Source organism: Argopecten irradians, chromosome 7 (genome assembly GCF_041381155.1).
Source record: "Argopecten irradians isolate NY chromosome 7, Ai_NY, whole genome shotgun sequence".
Classification (NCBI taxonomy): Eukaryota; Metazoa; Mollusca; class Bivalvia; order Pectinida; family Pectinidae; genus Argopecten; species Argopecten irradians.
The window spans coordinates 18,015,137-18,020,953 of record NC_091140.1 but is presented as its reverse complement, the minus strand read 5'-3'; the positions used below and the strand labels follow the sequence as shown (position 1 = coordinate 18,020,953).

The following is a 5,817-nucleotide window of genomic DNA, read 5'->3' as shown; positions in this document are numbered from 1 at the left end:
TTGGCCCCAAAATCGATAGCAAACCTAACAACCAGGGTATATCATGTATATATGTCAATTTTTTTCCGCGCGGACAAACATGGTGTCAGTTAACAAGACTCACATCCATTTTTATAGATATTACTCCACCAGTCTAGCTTGCATTTATTGGCTCATAATGCAAATCACGATTATCATTAGAGTAATGGGAGTCGCTGTGGCAAAATGTAAATATAATAAGATAACATCAGAATGTTGCTTTAGATGTCTCAAATGCGCATGTCCTTTAGAACAGGTGATAAATCGTTTGACTACCTGGTACACAAAATGATAATTAAACTTAAAAAGATGGAGAATCTGGCATATTTTTTTGCGCATTTACATATATATTCTTAATGATGTGCATTTAGAATTAGTCATATCAATTTTAGCGACATCATGGAAAAACACCGACCAAGCATGAAGATTTAAGTGATGGAATATCTTCGATAGAGTAGATAATGTTTTTTGGTTGACTTGCAAAAATGAGCTTTAGACAACTTTTCACCAGATGTATATATACATGTATCTATTATGCATGTAATTTTCTCCATGCAAAAAGCAAACCGGTTTTTGAAAGCAAACAACATGGATTTTAGCTCCTTCCTCAGCTTTAACACTTTGACCGTGGCAATTGCTGTGATACTCTTGGTTTTGATGGTCAGTTGGTCACTACCGTGGCCGGACAATCTCCCGCCTGGTCCGACGCGGTACCCAATCATAGGAAGTATTATGTTGTTTCGAAAAGGGAACATCCTGGAGGTGTTTCGGAGACTCCGAGCACAATATGGCGACGTGTACAGTGTGAAGATTGGAGTTAACTTAGCCGTGGTGATCAGTGGAGAGGAGCCGCTAAAAGAAGCTTTCATCAAGCACGCCGAGCACTTCTCAGACCGATTTGAATCAATGGCAAATGGACTCCTTTTACAGAATAGAGGTATTGTAGGGACTCTCACAACATTTATGTATCAGTATTTGTTATTTATGTTGACAATGTGAACGCTATGTATTCTATCGGTGACATTGCTGATTAAAAAATCAGTGAAAACACAATAAATAATTGCACTGTTAAAGAATTTAAAAAAATATAAAATTTATAATCACTATTCTATTTGCATCTAACGTGTGATTGAAACGTATTGTATTGTATTCATTCAAACTAAAACAATAGTTTTATTTTTAATATTCTTGAAAACATTTAATAAATATTCTGTTCTACTTCAAAATATACAAAATTCTGATAAAATATGTGATATGTTTTAATGTACATAGAAACAAAGCGTTTTATTTTTTGGTGTTTAGGAGTTGCCTTTTCCAATGGCGAGAACTGGAAACAAACACGAGCATTTGTTTTAACTGCACTTCGTAGCTTTGGTTTCGGGAGGTATTCTATGGAATCCAGAATACAAAAGGAAATAGCATCTTATTTGAATGTCATCGAACACCAAAACGGAGAACCTTACGACATTAGAGATTTAACTGTCATGGCTGTATCAAATATGATATGTAGTATTACATTTGGAAACCGATTTGAATACGATGACTTAAAAGTTTCACTTCTCATTTTGCCGAGGAGTTTCGTTTACTGGCAACGGGAAGTCCTGCACAAGCCTTCCCTTTTCTTAAATACGTACCTGGAGATTTATTCAACGTCAAGAAATTGATTGAAAATACAGATAACATCAAAAGTTTCGTACTAGATAAAATAATTGAACATCGAAACACGTTTGACGAAGAAAATCACAGAGATTTCATCGATGCTTTCCTAAGTCAGCAAAAACAGCATGGCCAAGAGGATACCATCTTTGACGGTAAGCTATGAAGGCGGAGTTTCTTTCAGTTCATTTTGGACTTTGTATGAAATTAGGTACATCTGAACTTGATATTAATTTTTCTTTCGGAAGGAAAATACACCCCTAATATGTAAAATTTACTTAAGACATAGTCCTAAAGATGGAGAAAATTACTTCAGTGTCACATCATCAAATGATCAATTCCGTAGAGGAAACCGAATCCATTTAATTTTTTAAAAAACATTTCTTGATAATTCAACTGTTGCTCTAAAATCAATACAAGCTTAAAATAAATCTTTTGGACAAAGGGACGACGCGATGATGCTGTTTGCTTTCGGGTTTTGTTTTTCTTGTTTTTAAAGGCTTAAAAATTATACAAATTCTTATACATATCAGTATTAATATAATTACAAGTAACTTTTTATATTTGTTTCCAATCAAATACCAGATGCTTTTTTAAACATGTATTTGGTTATTGTGTACGCCTATTTTGTTTTATTTCTCGATAACAGTTAGGATAATTTAAGTGCATGTCAGAATATCAGAATAAGTAGATGGAGAAAAGTCCAAGTTATCTGAAACAAATCACTGACATTCTACCAGTACCTTGCGATTTCTGCACGAGTTTTTTTTAAACAAGAGAAAGCGGGATAGTTGTAAAATATCGGAAAAAACTTAGCTATTCGGTCATCGTGACCTCTTCCCATATGAAAAAAATCATGTTGAAAGACACTTTGTAATTTCCTAGAATATTAGCCAGATTAAGTTTACTACAATAGTTCATTTTTCCTTTCATTTTATTCCAGATTTGAATTTGCTGGCTTCTGTAATGAATCTCTTTGCTGTTGGAACAGACTCGACAGCTACCATGATCCGCTGGGCCATAATTTACCTCATTCATAACAAACCCGTCCAAGACAAACTTCGGCAGGAGATAATGACATTGGTCGGAACATCTAGACTTCCATCACTCACCGACCAATCCGACATGCCATACTACAAGGCTTTTATAACAGAAGTATTCCGAATGGGCAATATAGGCCCTCTTGCGGGACCTCACGGAACTCCAAAAGACATCCATTTCCAGGGAATGGTCATCCCAAAAGGGAGTTTGATTATACCGAATCTTGACTCCGTCATGACCGACCCAGACATTTTCCAAGATCCTGGGAAATTTGCTCCCGAGAGATTTCTAGGAACAGACGGTCAGCTGAATGGCGAAGAAAAGCGTGTCATGGCCTTCGGTCTAGGTGATATCATTTTACAGTTGCAACATATTTGTGTATACTTTGAAAAATATAAGAATGATTAACTTCGCATTGGATTCACGAGGTAATGCCCTTAATGAAAAACTTGAGAACTCTTAATCGTACTCTTAGCTCCATTCAATTTTGTATTAAGGAATGAAGAGTGAACACTCTATTAGTACATCGGTTTATTATGAGTACACGTTTTATCCCAAAATTGGTTAAAATGGCTCAGTCTGTATAAAGTAAGACCGCATTCATTATCATTCTAAATAACTTAATTAAAATACGTTTAATATTAATTTTTAAAACACGCTTTTTCTTACGTTTCCCGCGCGTTCGTTGTCTATCATTGTGCATGCAAAACAGCGAAATTAATGAGTAATTTTTATGTGATTATTGTTATTTTAAAGGAAAACTAAATGCCGTAGTAGTATTGAAATGTGTAGAATGTCTCATATCAAATCTACCTTCCTAGTGTTTGCTCTCTGTTCCTAGGAAGACGAATCTGCTTGGGTGAATCACTGGCGAGGATGGAATTATTCCTGTTCTTGACTTCATTGGTTCAAAATTTCGAGTTTTTACCTGAGAGCCCAGACAAACTTCCATCGACTGACGGGATTATGGGAATCGTCAGAGGCCCTCTAGACTTCAAGTGTCGAGCGGTGAAACTTGAGTGATATCTGGACATACTATTCATTTATATTCAATAATCAATATGCTAAATTGCTTTTGTTTGATATGCCGGGTATCTTCGCTGGAGGAACTGAAAACAGAATCCGAATTCATTTGTACATTTTGTAAGACTGTAAATATTGCGTTAAATAGTCCTTATATAGATTAGGCAAAAATGTTGCAATATATTTCATCTGTATAATGTTACACAAAACTATACATATATAATCAAGCAAAAAACACATACCCGTTTTATACGAATCGCGAATAGTGTCAAATAAGCAAAAATCGCGATAAAGCGCGAGTAAGTAAGAGATAAAAATGAAATTGAAATAATAAACAGCTTCAATCGTGTTAACATACTTGAATGTTTGAATATCCTTATGCGCATGCACTTTAAGATTAAATGATGTATGTTTACGTTGTTGTGTTATTATTTTAGAAATCTCGAATAATTTATCATTTCAATAAAAGTTATTGGCACACTGATGATGCAGTCAAAGGAATCAAATCACAGGTAAAGTTAATATAAAGTCTTTTCTGGAAACTAGTGCATATCTCACGAATTATAATTTCTGATTTGGGAATATATATAAGGTTTTAAGTAGGTAACCGAGTAATTTAGAAACAAAATCACACTCAGTTGCGTAAATTGAGTGAAAATTAGCTTTTCCATAGCAGCATCTTTAATATTTACGTTGAAGTTAACTTTTTCCTGTGACTGAATAAACGTACAATTGATAATAAAAGAAAAAGACAAGATTCTTGTTTTTGTTTGTTTGTTTGTTTGTTTGTTTGTTTGTTTGTTTGTTTGGTTTTTTTTAATAAAGAGATCACAGATGAGACATCATCGGAAAACGCGAACTTAAGGCGCAGCGAAAGTAAGTTTGTTTGAAGCATTTGCTATTTTATAAGGACGTGCTTTAGTTATCACTGCTATCTTCCCATAATTGATGCCAATAGTGTGAGAAATATCATTATTGGGAGAACAAAAATCTTGGAAATATGAAATTTGTTAATATGCTTTAAGCTTATAAGAGAATATAGGCGTAATAGGACATACAATAACGTGTAATTGTTACGTTTTTCAGTTGAATTGTGAATCAAAATTCTTCAAACCTCAATGGTCAAAAAACTTCGAAAAAAAAATTTCAAGGTTAAAAAGGATTTTTATTGACCATTTGTTTTACAATAGGAATAAAGCCCAACTGAGATTGTCAAAGTTATCTGTTGGATGATAACGTTATCATACTTATGACACGATAAGTACAGAATGCAAAACAATGCAAGTACATTTGGTTTGATAGCCATTGTCATCCTAAATCCTATGAGAATATCAAAAAAAGTAAAATCATAAGATAAATAGATATATTTACAGTATTTCTTATCACTCATGGTCAAGATACCAAAGATAAACTTGAGGTGCTAATTCAACATCTAAGTTCCAAATAAACACTAGAGATATACTACCGGACAACTAATCAAAGTCATAATTCTACCGACCAGGGCCTATCTAATCCCTGTTGATCCTTGGTATGCTCTCTGCCTTTTTATGGACACAGACTTATCATTTTGTTGGTAATGTAGGATCGAATTGTTCTCATTAGAGATGAAATGAATTCAGATGAATATCACCATCAAAGGAAGCTTAAAACGTATCATTATTTGGATTTAGTTTTCGATTAGGCATTTGGGTAAAGAGACTATATATCAGTAATGAAGTCATTACCTTCATTCAAAAGGCAATAAACGTTGTATGTAATGTCCCCAAGCCTCGTAAAACGATATTTAATAAACATTTAGTTTCAGCGTGTGTATATTTCTAACACTTTTAGTGTTTTAATACATTTTTATTTCCTTGATGAAAAGCAGAATAATTGCAGTATACACATCAACAAGCGTGCTCAGTGGTGGTATCACATATAAAGATGCTACACTGCTGACGAATGGTATTTTTCTCTACTAAACCAGGAGCAGACTTACTTTACACCATTAACACCTTAGAAACTTTTTCTTATCTCCAGAGGATAAAAATATTGAAAATAATTGATTGTTCCCACAAAAATATCCATGGCACTGTCATA

The 5,817-nt window shown here is 34.0% G+C and overlaps 1 pseudogene; it reads left to right on the top strand.

The window, feature by feature from the left end:
- Positions 1 to 267: 267 nt before the first annotated feature.
- LOC138326834 (cytochrome P450 2B5-like) lies at positions 268 to 4,405 on the top strand (annotated as a pseudogene).
- Positions 4,406 to 5,817: the final 1,412 nt, after the last annotated feature.